Source organism: Ursus americanus, chromosome 29 (assembly GCF_024610735.1).
Source record: "Ursus americanus isolate L20-20 chromosome 29, mUrsAme1.1.p, whole genome shotgun sequence".
NCBI lineage: Eukaryota > Metazoa > Chordata > Mammalia > Carnivora > Ursidae > Ursus > Ursus americanus.
In genome coordinates, this window is record NC_142155.1 from 24065129 (window position 1) to 24082476 (window position 17348).

The following is a 17348-nucleotide window of genomic DNA, read 5'->3' on the forward strand; positions in this document are numbered from 1 at the left end:
TTCTTGCCTTGTATTTACCTATTGTCACTTTATGCGCTGCCTTCCTTTACTGTTATTCATACACTACCTCACTAAGGCACCTTAACCCAACTGTGATCTTTTCCAGTAGGCAGGAGAAGCTTCTTCCTCATCTTTGTGTACCCACGGAATGGAGCATGGAGCAGGTATACTCAGCCAATCTGTTAAATCGGATTGAGTTAAAAGTCTGATCATAGCTTGCTACTTTCTACCAGCAAAAAGTATTCTGTGACCTAATTAACTCTGTCTTTAATCCAACTTTTCTGTACTCTGTTTGCCGCAAAGACCGAAGTTCCTGAACAAGACCCGGGCAGCCTTCCAGCATCCCTACTGGCGATACTTAATTACGAAGAGGGGTTTTGTTTCAGGTCAAACAAGGGTTAGAAAAACATCAGCCCACATGTGACCTAGCATTTCAGAACTTCAAGGAACTCTCCTTCCAGAAACCTTCAAAGTTCTGGCATGAAAAGTATGCTCTTAACAGAGTTCTCCAGAAACACAAACCCATCTCCAAGAGGTGCTTGCACTTGGCTAGATGCACTGTCTTTAAGGACTCCAAAAGCGTCAGATTCCTTTCCACCTTCCACTTACTGTGGATTGAAATTTCATGATCTCAGGGAAAGAAATGTGGAAAGGGCCCAAACTTCGTAACTTACAAACCTGTGACCTTGTCCAGATTAATCTGGACCCTGTTTTGACATCTGAAAGGAGTGATAATAGTATCCCTACAGACTGCTTAGGAGAATTAAACGAGAAGTGAAAACATCTCGCAGCAGTTTGCGATCCAACTGCTCTCTGTGCCTTTAAGTGTTTTGGGGGCGGGGTGGGGGGGGTTGGAGGGGGTGAGGGAGTGACTTTTGCCACCAATAGAAAAGCCATTAGGTATCCTCTGATCTTTCCTGGTGAATAAGACATTATGGAAGATAAAGCAGACGACGGGGATAGGGGGGCGCCCATTTATGAAATACTCCAAAAGAAATATTTTCAATATCACAATTTATGAAGATACAACAAGTAAGTATAATTTTAACCTCAACAGGAACAGTGTTTTGTTATACTTCACTCTCGGCAGTGGACACACGTTAACAAAGTCTACACAACAAGCCGAATTTACGGATTATTTAAAAAAGAAAAAAAGACCAAAAGATGAGTAACGATTTAAAGCTTTTCTCCAGAGGCTTTTCCCCAGCACCAGACTTGGGCTGAGCTGCTCACAGACACATTTGCTTCCTGCCTCATCTCCCCCTTTTCTCCTACCCCACACAGTCGCACCCCGTCGCGCGTTTCGGGATGGGGAACGTAATACACGCCCATCTGGATGCTTGGGGCTGAATGTGAGGGGCGTGGGGACCCCCGGAGTCAAGGCCACTTTCCATTCTTCCCCCAAGGCCCCCGGCCATCCTCTTATCCCAGGACTCCGTTGTCCGGACGGTACAACTGTCCGCTCCCTGGTTCAGAGCTTCCCCCACCCCAAGTCCCCGGCCGGGTCAGCGCCGGGACGAGGCCGGTCAATGCCCGGGAATGACCCGGCCTGGGCGCGAGCTCGGGGCAGGGAAGGAGCGAGCGCGCGCCTCGCGAGGCCCCGCCCCATCGCCAGATGCGGCGCTGTTGGTGCGCGGTGATTGGCGGGTGCGGCCGCGGGATGAATGGGGTGACCGCGGCGGGGGAGGGGGCGGGGACGCAGAGAGCGCCGGGCGGGGGAGAGCGGTGGAGGGGCACCGGGCGGCGGCGGCACCGCCCTGTGCGGCGGGCGGCCAACGGTCCCCACGCCCAGCTAGTGGAGGAGGGGGGCCCCGTGGGTGGGCTCTGGTTCCCCGGGAGAGGCGCGCGTGTGGGGGCCCGGAAGTGATAGGGGCCCCAGAGGGCTGCAATCCAGACCAGGGACGTGGGGGGTGGGGAAGGGGGAAGCTGCGCTTGTCCCTCAGGCCACAGGCAAAGGGCGTCCCCGCTTCCTGAGAATCCCTCTTGGGTACTCCGAACGTTTTGTGCAAAGAGGGCCTTGCTCTCCGGAGTAAGAGCGATGGTTGGAATCCTTGCCTGGACATCCCTGTCTGGACGCGCAGCTTTTTTCCATTCTTACACCAGTACCATTTTGTGACTTTGTATTTCACGTTCGGTCATTCAACAAATATCTATTGTGTACCTACTTAATGCCTGGCACACTTCGGTGCCAAGGCAGATTTGTTTCTAACATCCTGAAGTTTAAAGGCTAATTAGGCAGGTAGGAATACAAATAAGCAACCAAAACAATTACAGATTATGCAAAGTGCTGTGAACTCAGTATGAACTAGCGACTGAGGAAGGGAAAATGCAAAGACGAGAGACTGATTTTACCCAGAATAATAGGAAAGACCTACCTGAAAAGGTGACTTCTAAGTTGAAACCTAAAAAAGGGGGAGGTGAGCAGTTTTAAGGAAAGAGTATAGATTTTGCAAAAGCCCTGCTGCTTCAATCTCCTTTTCTCATCCTCTGTAACATCTGAATTTTTATAGCACTTTTTATGCACTTCTTAACGTATGTCACTTTTTACCAAGTATTGTAGTTTTATTATCTCAGTTCCTGGCACATACCAGGTCCCCAAAGAATATTCAGTAAGTATATACTTAGCATCCACTGATTTCCAGATATGCTACTAGGTGCCCAGGATAATTTTAAAAGGGAATTGAGCATTCGTGTTTCCTGAATATGAATTTTGTATTTTTATGCTTGTCCTGTACATCCACTGTGACACCACTTACCCCTGGTCTTTGGGAATTTTTCTTGACCACAAGGAAATTTTCCAGCCTTTCATGCTTTCAGAGCTTAATTGATCCATTAAACTAATTGGGCCTACCTATTAGCAAATGAAAGTACGGCGTGTTATTCTTCTTACATGTTTGTGTCTGTTCTTCTGTTTGTGTTTTATTAGTAACTAACCTGCAATGCCTTAATTCAAAGCAATAAATGAAATGAAGATTTGAAGGACTTGACTAGCCCCTGAGTTGAAAAATGTTTATTGATGTTGGGCTGAGAATGTAGGTTCCTTCTCAGTAAGCCCTCATTCCATGGAGCACTACCTTGCTTTGTTTACAAAGTGGACTGCCTTGGTCTCCACCTCCTCCTTTCGAAATTTCACAACCTACCCCATATGTGTAAATGTTTTCCTGTGATATAAGAAAAGCATATTGTGAAAGGCAACTTCTTATAACTAAAATATTGACATAGTTATCAAAATACTAGGCATACGTTGATTGTTCCGGCAAGTAAATAAACTTTATTTCGATTATTCTCTGATTCTGTTTGAAAAAGTAAAACTATTGATTTATCTGTATCAGTTGTCTATTGCTTTGTAACTACCCCAAAACAGTGGCTTCAAATGACATTTTTTCTCTCAAAGTTTCTATAGGTGATAATTAGGGCATTGCTTGCTTAGCTGGGTTTTACGTTTCAGGGTATCTCACAGTCTACAATTAAGATATTGATTGAACCCGGAGTCATCTCAAGGCTTTGCTAAGGAAGGAGGCGCTTCCAAGTTCACGCATGTGGTCACTGGCAAGATTCAGGTCCTTGTGGACTGTCATACTGAGGACCTCAGCTCCTAGCTGTCTAATGGTAGAAGGCCATACTTAGTTTTTTGTTTTGTGAGCATCTCCAACATGGCACTTTTGCTTCATCAAAGTATGCAATCCCAAAAGTTGGACAGAGAGTGTCAGTAAGATAGCAGTCAGATCTTTCCTAACCTAATCTTAGAAGGTCATCCCATTATTTTTGCCTTGTTCTTTCTGTTAGGAACAAGTTATTTGGTCCAGCCCTTGGGCGTGAAGATCAGATGCCAGAGATCACTGGGAGCACTTGCAGAAGTTGCCAATCACAGAACACCTGGGTGGCTCAGTTGGTTAAGCCTTTGCCTTCAGCTCAGGTCATGATCCCAGGGTCCTGAGGTCGAGTCCTGCATCCAGCTCCTTCTCCGCTGGGAGCCTGCTTCTCTTTCTGCCTACAGCTCCCTCTGCTTGTGATCTCTCTCTCTGACAAATAAAATAAAATAAAATAAAAGTTCTAATCATATTATCAGAGCACATTAAGAGGATGAAATGAATTTGGGGCTCTAAAAGTCTTTCTTGCATACCGTGAAACAGCTTCCTATGTCTTATTTGCTGTCTTTATCATGAAGAAAGTAAATGGTCCTTTGAGAGTCTAGTTCAGTAAACTTTTACGCACACTAAATATCTGGCATAGCATAAACCTAGAAGAACAAAGATGATACATGACACATTTCCTGGCCTTGAGAAGATGTAAGCAAATAATTTTAATATTAATATTATAAGTGATAAAAGAAAAAAAGGCCTGCACAGAGTGCTCAGATTATGAGGAGAATAGGAAAGAAACATTCTGTTCTAGGTCACATTCAAGGAAGCAAAAGGGTGGGAGAGGTGGAGACAAAAAAAATCAAGAAAAGATTACATATAGTTTAAGACTATGTAGAAGTTAATCTTATTGATCAGCAAAATGCGAAAGTAATGAAATACTTTTGTACCTTTTATTTCTAGACCTTAAATAGCCTAAAATTGCCTCAATTTTATGCATAGAGGGTATCTGACAGCTTTTTACGTTTTATACCTGAGTTCATTTTATTGAGATACATCTGACAGAGTGCAGCGTGTCGTTTAATCATTCAGATTAGAAGACAATACTGTAATGCTCTTTAGCTGAAAGAGAATGGACTTAGTGAAACTAATCGTAGGGAATACACTTAAACTTGAAAAAAAAAATGTGCTTCACAGTCAGATGCCAAGCAATAGTTTGCAAAAATAATTGAACTGCAACGCACACTTGCAGATTTTCGGCTGAGTCTCATGTTGCATTCACTCCTGGCAAACCGTGAACTTGAGATTATGAAAAGAAATTGTACTACCAGTTTTTGACATGTAAGGGCATGTCTGATACTGTGTGCACAAAAGCAAGGCCTTTTATAATACATATAACCAAAATATCACATGATCTTTAGCATGACGAAATCATATATGACTAATGATTGGAGAACCTGTTTTGTGTATGACAGAAGAAGGACAAAGCATATTCCATACTATGTCACTGGTACCAAAATCATAAGGAGCAATTGCAGAACACACTGCTTAACTAGAATGTATTCCTCAACAATACACACCACATGGCTACTCTTGCCATGTTGCACATGAGTTTGGGCTAGAAGTTTGGTTATTGTCTGCTTTTGTCTACTCCCTGGGAATCTTTAGCTCTTTAATATGTTACAAAATTTTTAAAAATCGAGTTATGAAAGTTATGAACTAACCAGCAAAGTAAAAGACACATTGAGAATCTGTCCTGATTTAAAATGTGATCTTGAACATAGCTAAGCATTTGAAGAAGTTGAGAACTGAGATCTGAATTCAATCCTAATATTGAAAGTAAATCTATAGTATGTCAGTGTTAAGAGCTAAGCGGAAAAATTAAGCAGTGTAAAAAGGTTCCAGAATATGGGAGGCAGGGAGGGAGAAGTTGCAAATTTAGAGAGTTTAAGGACAACTCTATAGAAGATGACATTTAGAGAGATCAAAATGGAGCAAAAGTGTAAGTCTTGAAGATTTCTGGGCGAGATTATACTAGGCGTGGTGGAAGAGTAAGGATAAAGGCCCTGAGGCAAGTCTAAGGAGGTGACTGTGTGTAGAAGACAAAGTAACTTTAGAGGGTCAGAGAAATGGCACAGGTGCTAAGTCATGAAGCACCTTATAAGCCATTGTAAGAGTTTTGATTTTTGCTCTTAACTGAGATGAGAGGTTGATCAATGGTTTAAGTACACAAGTGACACCATCTGGCTTTGGTTTTAAGAAGATCACTCAGGCTGCTGGGTTGAGAATAGACTGTAGGAGGCAAAAGCAGTAGCAGTCCAGGCTATTGGAAAATTCTGGACAACAGTTTACGGTAACTTAAACCAGTGGTTCTGGTAAAGTTGGGGAAAAGGAATAAGATTCTGGATATATTTTGAAGATCAAGTAGACAGAATTTAGCTGATGCATGTATGTAGAATGTCAGAGGAAGACAGAAGCTAAACATAACCGAGGTATTTGGCCTGAGAAACTGAACGAATAGAGTTGTCATTTACAAAGCTGGGGAATACCAAGGATTTGAGGGAAAATCAAGAGTTCATTTTTTATTATTTTCAGTTTGAGATGCCTTTTAGACATTCGAGAGGAGAAGTCATTAATAGGCAGTTATGTATATAAGTCTAGACTTCAGGGGAAAATACATTTGGGAGTGAGTAGAGTATAGATAGAACCCAAAGCCATGAAAGAGGGTGATAATAACAACTAGGAAGTAAATGTATAGAGAGAGGACTGAGGACACAGAGCCCTTTCATTGTTCAGTCGCTCCTGGATAGAGTACTAAAGAGTATATAAAAGGAAGTGGAGGAGAAAAGCTAGAGAATCCAGAAATAGTTCAAACTGTTCATTCATTCAATAGATATTTATGAGCATCTGCTATTTGCCAGAGGTTCTACCAGCCATTGGGAAAACATGGTAGACCAGACGTGGGCAGTGCCTTCAAGTAGTTCACATCCATCAGGATGAACACTCAAGGACGGGAATAGAGATAAAGCCCAGTACAATGAAGAGGAGTAGCAGCAGAGTAACAATGAAAGTGCAGAAATGACTTCTTGTTCTGGGGAGGCAAGGAAACTGCCTTTAATCTATCTCCTAACAAAGACAAGCCGGGCCAATGGGAAACCCTGGCAACAAGATAACAGAAAATACAAATTAAGAGATAAGAAAAAAGTAAGATCATAGAGAAGGGGAGGGCAGAGTAGGAGCCAACAGAGACTTCATAGTGATATCCTTAGCGTAAACTATATGTTGGTCAACTTTCAAATGCCTAGAGGCAAACATAGACTTATGTCTTATCTCAAAAGACAGGTTTCATTATGTTATGTAAATACCCCCTAAGCACATACAGTATTTCATCCTGAAGTGAAACAAGTCTCATTAATCAGAATTGCATTCTGATGAACTTTCAATTGTATTTCTTCTTTTTTTTTTAAGATTTTATTTTTAAGTAATCTCTACACCCAATGTGGGGCTCGAACTCACAACCCTGAGATCAAGAGTCGCATGCTCTACTGACTGAGCCAGCCAGGCACCCCCAAATTGTATTTCTTAATTCAACTACAGATGCTATAACAATGAAACATATTTCCCAGGATGTTAAATACTTTCTTTCTCAAGAGCAATATTGAAATAACTTGCTAATATGCTCGGAAGTGTGTGGCTGGAGGAGATTTCAGACCATTGATGAAAACTAAGAGCAGAAGGAAAAATGCTACCAGAATTTAAAAATAAAGAAAAGCAGGAGGAGGAAGACAAAAAGGAATAAAATAGTTAACTATTTAATGAAAACAATTCAACAATCACTTCTTGGGGACTATCGTATGGATGTTGTAAAGAAAAAGGCAAGAGTTACAGGGTTGTTTTTTTGTTTTTTGTTTTTTTTACTGCACCCTACCTGGGTTTAGTCTTAATAGGTTAGTTATAAGGACTGCGATGGCTCCAGCACAGTGTCTAGAACCTGGTTGACCAAGTATCTGATTCTGACACTCACTAAAATACTTTTCTTGAACCTTGGCATTGAATCCTAGGCATTCTTTTGATTTATTTTGGAAAAAAACCCCACATATAAGTTGGGGAGTCATTTCAATTCTACTGCTTTCCTTAAAGCTTTATCCATGAATGTGATAGTTCTGCAATCTACAATAATTCACACTGTGGTCATGATAGTTTACACTGTAGGGTGTAAGATGAGCTGCAGGCCGGGGGGAGGCGGGAATTCTCCTAAATCATATATGTACTCAGAACCCTAAGTCTCTGGCTGGAGGAAGAAAGAGAACATGACTTTACTACCTTAGGTTTAAGAAGAATCAATAGTCCTGTGACACTATCTGATAGAGGGTTGGAAATCTAGACCAGAAAATGGAAGCACCAGAGGGATGATGGTGATGATGAGGAATAAAAATTCACTCATTCACTCATTCAAAACATATTTACTAAGCACTTAGTATATACCAGGGACTGTACTAAGATCTGTTTCCCCTTCCAATGAAGTTTACAACCTAAAGCAGTGGTCTTTAAAGTGGGGGTACAAGCATCCCATGGATTGAGCCAGATGGTACAGTCAGAAAACAACATGCATAAAATATTAGAACTTTGTAGTTACTTTTGCCTTAACATAGAAAAAATACTTAATGTATGACTTGACAGTTATATAAGTCCATAATTTAAAATAAACACAAATATTTTAGTAGTACACTCTTAAAACATTTTACTGATATGTGAGCACAATAAAAAACAATTGAGTTGTTGTAAAACTTGAGATTTTTGGAATACCAAGTTAAATTTGAAACTTTTAAAACCGGGAAAGAGAACTTAGGGCAACAGAGAGCTGAACCAACTCTGGCCTTGGGTTGTTAGCAGAAGAGTAAAGAATAAATAAAATACCTTTGCCAAAGTCTTCTATGGTTCTAGCACATGTTTTTCACATGCCCTTTATCAGAAATCTTAGTTAATCTGTGTATCTCGGTTTCCATTGTAGTATTTACCACTGCATGGTGGTTGTTTCCTGACTGTATCACTTTACAGGCAGAGGGGTTCCTTGAAGTTTTTTATTCCTAACACATAGCATCATATTTGACAAACTGAAGCCATTCAGTGTTTGTGGAGTTGAATGACAATTGACTATTAAAAGTCTCAATTATTTGTATATGTTTAAATAACCTAATCTGTATACAGTTTGTACACCTGTATTCTTACTGCAATGGCCCAGTGCCTGGAACACAGCTGGTACATGATAAACACAACATTGTAATTATGCAAAAGAATTTGCTTACACTATATGGTTGACTATGCTGGGTCAATGGACAAGGAGTAGTAAGGCGACACAAGGAGAAAGGCTTAATCTATGGGTCTTGATATGGGGAAACTGTGGAATACTAGGATGACAAAGGCCTGAAGTTATTCAACACCAGTGAAAAACAGCGAGGATCTATTCGTACCTTAGCACAAAGCACTCTGCCTTAAGTGCTTACATTTGTCTCGCTGAAAAGGCGTCACTTACTTCACCATCTTTCCTCCTTTTAAAAGCCTCTGGAATAATTTCTTTTCTTTTTAAGATTTTATTTATTTATTTGACAGAGATAGAGACAGCCAGCGAGAAAGGGAACACAAGCAGGAGGAGTGGGAGAGGAACAAGCAGGCTCCCAGCGGAGGAGCCTGATGTTGGGCTCGATCCCAGAACGCTGGGATCACGCCCTGAGCCGAAGGCAGACGCTTAACGACTGAGCCACTCAGGCGCCCCTAAAAGCCTCTGGAATAATATCTAGAGTAGAAATGAAGTTGGTAGTGACCTCTGAGGAAAAATAAGAATCCCTAAGAAAAACCATTCTAAATCTATCATAAGGGAGCTAACCTATAACCTCAATTTTGAGTGCCTTTCGCTTATCTTGTTCAACTGCAGACCTTCGTTCCGGTGGTCTCCGTAGGTATTTAACCCTTTCAGCTAAAACCAAGAACTGGATCCCTTCCAGAATCGTAAAGGAGACGGCTCCAAGAGTGGGCTTCTGGCGTCCAAACGCGGCCACACAACCTTGCCCTGCCGGGCTTTCAGAGATTCAGAGTTCAGGGCATCAGGAACTTCACCGCTGCTATTGCGCAGGCTCTGCGTTCCACGCAGGCTTATTAGGAAGAAAGGGTAAAAAATTGCCCGGAGACACGTGAACTCGGTAGCATCAACCCGGGCCTTGGCTCCCTACTGCATCGGATTCTGGAATTTACAATCACGAAAGTTCTATTGTCTCGCTATTGGCTCCAGGGCCGCATGACATCATAGCGCTTGATTCAGCCTTCGGGCCCCGATTGGCTGGCCGCGCCATTGTGACGTCACGGTCAGCCCACGTTCTGATTGTAGATACCCGGCGCCTTCCTCTTCCCATCGCGGCGGTTCCTCGCTACCGGTGCCTCCCTCTCACATCCTCCTCGGCTCCACTGGCCACGGGCGCTCCTGCAGGCGCCGCGCCGCTTCCCAAAGCTGCCGCTGCCCCTTGGACTACGAGGTAAGCCGTCAGCTCCTGGAAACTTCGCCTGGGGCCGCCGCTCGGCCATGACACCCGCGCGAGCGCGCGGCCGGGACGCGAGGGCTGCGAACCGCCGTTAGGACCGGACCCAGTGCAGAGTTGCGGCTGCCGGCGCGGCCCCGCGCTCCATCCGCGTGGCGGAGAAGCCCGGCGGCTCCGGCGGGCCGCAGCCCGGCTGCCCGGGCACGGACGGCGCGCGCGGGAGGGGGGTGCCGGCGCGAGGCGGCTCGCCGGCCGCTGGGGTGAGGCTGGGCGCCTCGGGAGTTCCCACCGTGCTGCAGTCTCACCTGTTCGGCGAGGGGAAGCAGCCGGCGGGCAGGTCTGCACGCTGACAGGCGCCGCGGGGACACACGCTGTGCCCAGACCGCAGGCGGGAGGGATGGCTCTCAGAGCTTGAGTCCGCCCGCCCTGTCGGGATGAACTCGCGGATGGGAGGTCCAGGGAAGCGCCCTCCGGGAGAGCGAGTGCTCTCGGGGCAGAACGAAGCCTCAGTGAGTTTGGAGAGCCTCTGCCGGGTCGCGGGTCGGGTCGGCACCGAGAGCCAGGCCCGCTCGCCCTCGCCCCGCGCGGAGCTCGCGGAGCGGGCGGTGAAGGGACCCTCCGGCCTTTCCTTTTTCCCCTTCCTCTCCCCGCCTCTGGCTCCCGGAGGGAAGCCCGCTAGCTCAGGGCCACTCGGGTTTTATTAAAACCAGAGAACTGCAGCCCGGCGGTACTCGGGGAGGGATGAGGCCGGCGGGGAAGCGGGGAGGGGGGGCGGGGACTTGAGGGCTACCAGGGCGGCCCTCTGGGGAGTACCCGCGCGGGAGCGGCGGACCGGGAGGGAGGCGCGCGGCGCGGGAGCGGCTCTGGGCCGGCGAAGCCCTAGGGTCGTGGCTGCTGGGACTTGCAAGGAAAAGTGCCCATTTACAGTTTCCACGCTTGTAAGACTCGCTCCTCTCTGCAGCGTCTGCCTGCCCCGCGTCCGGGGGTGGGGGAGGGGGAGTCGTGCCTGGAGCGACAGTTGTTCTTTCAAACTGTCTCTTGCAACCATTCAGTGCTCTTGCACTTTAACGGTGGTGGTTTCCCCTTCTCAAGACTGTAGTTAAGCTCATCTCCCGTTTCTTTATTGCAGATTTGGAGAATGCATTAGGCCAACTTTGGTGCTCCAGAATGTGACTCTTCCATTTGTGGGGGTCCGGTATGGAAGAATCCGGTGCCTGACTTATTAGCGGGGCTGGGGAACCGAGAGGTGCCAGCGGTGGGGATCGGGGGCAGGGAAATTGTGGCGAGCGAGCAGCCTTAATTCTGTAATAACGGACCCGTGGCAGGAAGTGCTTTTTAGGGTTGTACGGAAGAGCTAATATTGCTTGTTAGATTTGTTAACTTGTTCCCCTAACTGCTTGGTAGATAACCTGTTGGTTTGCACTTGTTTTGTATGCACAGCTGAGCCAACAGCATTTGGTGCAGAATATGCAGATACCGACCTAGCCGGTTTTGCATTCGATGGTTGTGGGCGATGCTTTAACTTTACGTCTTTGGTTAGGACACGAGTGAATCACTTTTGTAGTCCTCTCAGATGCTGCCTGGGATTCTCCCGGAAAGCTCCGCGCTTGAAGGAGAAATGTCGCTCATGTCCCTTTTAGGTTCTTAAGCCCAGACTGTAACTTCTCATTGCTGGGAGCTTTTCTTGTACTGTTTCCCTTTTTGCATTTTCTTTTCTCTTCCATTTCTAACTGAAGACAAGAAGGAAAATGTTATTGATGGCTACAGATGGCTAATTTTACAGAATATGGAGCTTCGCTGAAAAGTGAAAGTAGAAAGCATATTAAAATTTGTTGGATTTTTCAAGAAAAGTGCCTTATGACTTCAAACACTGTCCTCATTCCCTTTACTCAATTTTCTTATGTATAAATGGGTGTGTTCTGTTGCAGAATTTTTATGGATTTCAGGAGCTACAAATGAAAGCCTGGCTTGGGGTCCACCAAATAGTGGTTTAATAAATGCTTCCTTATTTTTCTTCCTGAGGAAGGGGTAGTGAGATTTAGAGAATGTAGCCGAGAATAAAGCTCAAGAATCTCAAATAACTGGGAAAATATCCAGAACTTTAGGGTTTCACGGATACAAATTTCAGTATCTCTATGAAGTCACTTTTGAAAATGAGGTAAATTATCTCATTCCCTGGGACTAGCAGAGCCTCGTGTTTTCTGTTTGCCCTGATTAGAGACCTTAATCTGTGTGCAAGAATCTCCCCCCCACCATTACCTTTTCTTTTGCTCTCAGCATAATTATTGATTGGCCTGCTTCTCGAGGTGAATCTCAATCCTTGGGTGTCTTATTTCCAACATGAATTATACAAATCAAGGTAGAACTCTTTACCTTCCTTTCAGGTAACTTGCCCAAGTAGAGAATGCGAGTGATAGTTTTACTTCTTTTTCACTTGGCCACATCCTTCTCCCCTAGGACGTTTTGATTTTGAATTCCTCATCTGTGCTACTAACTCTTCTGTTACTGATGGGAAATACATATTTTGGGGGGGGCATTCAGTTTAAGCACCTTAATGGGAGCACCTTCCGGTTAATTGTTTGTTGTATGAGTTCCTTTGTGTGATAACACATCCATTTGAGAAGTGTTATCCCCTACCTCTTTTTTTTTTTTCTTTTAAGAATTGAGACCTAAGGCTTAGAGGTGCCAAGTGACTTTTCCAAATTCACATAGCCTTGTTTCCAGTGTCATACTCGCTCCTTCTATCATTGCACTGCTACGATTGGTTCAGTCATCTGTGTGCCATCTCTGTAACTCTATTATTCTGTAACTTAAAAATCTAACCTAGTCAACCTCACGTAACAGTTTGTCATCTTTCAGATCTACCTAAAATCTATTCCCTTCCTTTTTTTTTCTAGATGCCTTTTTTATTCATTGACTTGTCAGTTATGTGTAGTTTGTTTTGGGAGAGGTTATATACAAAGTTGAATGACACAGTTCTGATTCCAAAGGTCTTCCTGATTTAGTTTTCATGAAAATCCTTTCATACCCATACCAAATCTATGCCTTGGACTAAAAAAAGGGGTCCAACTCAGATTTCTGGAGGACTTGTGTAACTAGGTCTGGGAAAACTTCATGTGGCAGAGCTATCTGTATTAGCCATATCAGTGCTTACCACTGTAAGATTGGTTAGGATGCTTTCAGTACCGGAAACAGAAAACCTGACTCCAAGGGACTTAAATGACCACCTCACCTGAAAAGTCCTGAGGGTAAAACTTCTATCAGTGTCTCTGCAGTCCTTTCAGGTGATAGTTATGTCCATAGGCTGATTTTGCAAGATAACTACCAGCAACGATATGGACCCCCGTTAACATACTCTCATGGAGGAACTTCACTTCCCATCACCTTCCAAAGAGGGTCCTTGGCTTTGAGGTGATTAATTTAAGCCTGGTTACTTGAAGTAAAAACTAGAACAATGGAAATCTGACAACCTGGTGGGCCCATCCCAGAACTGAGGAAGTGGATTTAAATCTAACCTCACCTGTTGGGCTGCTACCATACCTTCAGTGAGGGCCAGTGTGGACATGGGGGAAGTCAGCCACATGGTGAACTGTAAGGGCCTCCACGGATGTCAGTACTAAGGCGATGACTGGATTAAAGTAGGTAGAATTGAGTCAACATTCGAATGTAGCCTTAAATTTCATAGAGGATTCTTACTGATTTGAAGAGATATAGGACAAGCATTCTGGGAAAGAGGGAGTTTGGAGAGCAAACATCTGTGGAATCATTGGGCAAAAAGCAAGTAGCCCAGTTTGGCTGAATCCAATAGTGCAGAAGTAGAAGAAAAGGTTAGAAAGGCAAGTTGTTGATGTTAGTAATGGCTGTTTATTACTGAACTCTTACTATGTGTCAAACCCTGCAGTGAACACTTTATATGGATTTATTTCAGTTTCTATTAGTTGGTACTGTGAGCCTTCCCACTTTACAGATGAAGAATTGGAGACTTAGAGAAGTTTAGACACTTGGCCAGGGTCACAAAACATTCCAGCCCAGGTCATCTTGAGCTCCTAGCCTGCCCTCTCTCCTGAGGTTATGTAGTAGCATTGAAGCTTTTGAACTAGGAGTGCATTATGAATGCGGTGCTCCAGGAGTAGGACTCTTATCAGAATGTGTAAGAGGGATTGGCTTGGACAGAGGCCAGGACTGTGGAGATGGCTTGGGAGGCTATGAGAGGTGGCCAGGGCAGTGAGAAAGCCCCACATGAAACTACAGCCATGAGCACAGGCTGGAGAGGGCTAATTAATTGTATGAGATTATTTCTAGGATAAGATCTATGAGACTCGGAGACCAATGGATTGTGAGGGGCCAGCAAGACAAAGAGCATTCCTAAGACTGAGTGGTCGAAGAAATGTGGTGTTATAGAGGAAGAAGAAGAAGCTTTGCAATCAGGTGGAGCACCCAAACAGCCCACATATATATCTGGAGAAGCTGCTTCACACACACCCCCCCACACACACACATACACACCCCCGTACCCATCTCTGTTGACCACTTTCTTTTTGTCGCTCTTTCACAACTCTGTGTTTCCACAATTCATCCATTTTCAGTGTTCGTATTTTAACATATCTTGGGAGAGATGCAGCTTATAATCAGTGGCCTCTTAAAATCACTGCAGGCACTTCACATTTTAATATTACTGAAATCGGGTTGCTTTCCAACTTTTAATGATATATCACTGGTGAGAGTACGAAAATCCAATATTGGTAAAGCTCATGCAGCTGGTTGCTGGCAGAGCCAGGAGTAAGAACCAAGGCTTCTGGGCTTCCTCCACCAGCTGACTTACCTCAGCTTGTGTAACCGATAGGAAAATCCGTGACGCCGGGGCGCTTGGGTGGCTCAGTTGGTAAGCGTCTGCCTTCGGCTCAGTCCGTGATCCCAGGCAGGAGCCTGCTTCTCCCTCTCCCACTCCCCTTCCCCCTGCTTGTGTTCTCTCGTCTCTCTGTCAAATAAATAAATAAAATCTTAAAAAAAAAAAAAAAAAAATCAGTGATGCCTCATGATATAGGATTACAGTGAAGCATATGCATAGTTCTTTATTACAACTGAAGTAATTTGCGAAGATGGGAAGGAATAGTTGTTTAAGTAGGGGGCCTAACCCTTGTATAGAACCTGGCTCTGTATGGTGACTAACATAATATAATAAAAAAAACATTAAAAAAAAAAAGAACCTGGCTGCCATGGCTTCCTATCCTAACTTGCCACCAACCATGAGAAGATTGACTCTGGGTATTGATCTCTTTTTCTTTAAAAGATTAAGGTGATTTCTAAGAACTAAAATTTTTTACTTTCACTTGCGCCAAGAACAAATCCCTTGTTTCTATTTGACTAGGGATAGAGAGTGAAAGTTGAAATCATTTAGGTCTTAGAAAGGTGATGTCAAAATCAATGATGGAATTTACAGTTATTTCTTCAAGAGGTTAAGCTTAACTGCTGGACATTTTTTTTTTTAAGATTTTATTTATTTATTTGAGGGAGAGAGAGAGAGTGAGAGAGAGAGCACAAGCCTGGGGAAAGGCAGAGGGAGAGGCAGACTCCCTGCTGAGCAGGGAGCCTGATGTCAGACTTGATCCCAGGACCCTAGGATCATGACCTGAGCGGAAGCCAGAGGCTTAACCATCTGAGCTACCCAGGCGCCCCTGCTGGACATGTTCTGGCCTAGCAAAGTGAATTGTTTAGGAAGATAACCTGACCTAATTTTGAGAATTTGTAATAGAACCCCCCCACCACTCACCCACACATATCCTTATCCTCCTTTGAACCCATAAATGTTATCATTAGCAAATTGTTTGGTTCCCACTGGGCTCCTGCTGGCATATTTCCTCAATGGGAACTTTTTTTTTTTTTTTTTTTTTTTTTTTTTGACTCATGTATTTCCTTTCAGATTTGTGTGGTCCCTGGATGTAAAGTACTGGTACTTGGTGAGTGTTCAGAAAGACTAAATTCCCACCCTTCCTCCCCGCCAGCACCCTGTGCATTTGTGTTTGAAGTACAGTGGTGTGTGATCTTCTTTCTTAAATTAGACATTTGTACTTTTGTTTGATGTCTTTGCTGACAGGGATTTAGGAAATCTTTTTTTTTTTTTTTTTAATGTGTTTAGTGCTGGTACTGTTAGGCTTTCTCTCATTAGGAGAATAACCATTTTCTTGAAACACCTGGATTTCTAAGTATAATCCTTCTACTATGCTAGCACATGCTGGTTACAGTTTCCATCTCTGTGAAGTTCTACCTTTGCCCTTTCCTGTCCTCATTGTCAACAGTTTCAGCCTGTCAGAACAATCTTTATAAGCCCATACTAAAAAGACCTAATTAAAGCCATGCTGGAGAATTGGCCACTCAGGTCTTTATTGTATCTGTTATGCTGAACCCCAGAGTACCTGTTCTCCTCTTGTCTTGGCACAGCAAATGCTACTACAGAGTAATTGTTATGAATTTCTCTTTCCCCAAAGAATAGTTCTCATGATACCAAATTTGATAATTATTCATTTACTTCTCTGGGAGTTTGGCAGTGTGGTGCGTATCCCTAGGGGGTAGTGTCCAGGGTACTTCTGCTTCAGTCTTTGGCAGAAGAAATAAATTAATATTTACAGAAGTTGTTACCTCCATCTGCCACGTTTGTGAGCTGATACGTACGTCTGAGAATTTGAGTTTTACTTCTTACAGAACTTCTAAATATTTAACTGTGAATCTGAGATACATTTATAAGAGCATCTAGTGTGCTTTTCTTAAGTAAGCAAAGCTGTGGGAAGTGGATTAAAGAAGCTGCCTTTCAGGTTAGCAGCCACACATCTGGATGGGGTTCCAACGCTGCCACTTATGACTGGGTAGAACTTGGAGGTGGTAATACCTGTGCCTACTCTGGAAGGGGGCTCAAACCATCAGTATTAACCATGAAAGTTAAGTAGGGGACTGAATGTGATGATCATGGTGAAAAGATCTCTCCATTGTATAGATGTCCATTGAAGCATTGTTTATAATAACAAAAGATTGCAAGATACAATAGAGTAAATGTCCTTTAGAAGAATAAATTGCAGCTGGGCAATGGAATACTTTGCAGCTTATAAAAAGAATGAGCCTATTCTGTGGATGCTAAATATAGCTGTTCAGTAGCACATACTAGGCACTTTTCTAAAGTGCTCTACCTATATTAATTTATTTTGGCCTCACAAAACCCCACAAGGTAGGTACCCCAATTTTACAG

At 43.9% G+C, this 17348-nt stretch overlaps 1 protein-coding gene and 1 long non-coding RNA gene across 3 annotated transcripts in view; both read left to right on the plus strand.

Moving 5' to 3' along the window:
- Window positions 1–885: 885 nt before the first annotated feature.
- Window positions 886–4093, plus strand: LOC123795648 (uncharacterized). The gene is made up of 2 exons (XR_006780561.2): window positions 886–1032; window positions 3787–4093. It is a non-coding gene; the product is annotated as an uncharacterized LOC123795648 (long non-coding RNA).
- Window positions 4094–9955: 5862 nt separating this feature from the next.
- ELOVL5 (ELOVL fatty acid elongase 5) overlaps window positions 9956–17348 on the plus strand; it is a 70061-nt gene continuing 62668 nt past the window's right edge. Inside the window, exon 1 of one of the 2 annotated variants that reach the window (XM_045802527.2) lies at window positions 9956–10108. The gene's annotated coding sequence lies outside the window, so the exon portion shown is untranslated. The remainder of the gene's footprint in view (window positions 10109–17348) is intronic. The other variant, XM_045802536.2, reaches the window with a different exon arrangement.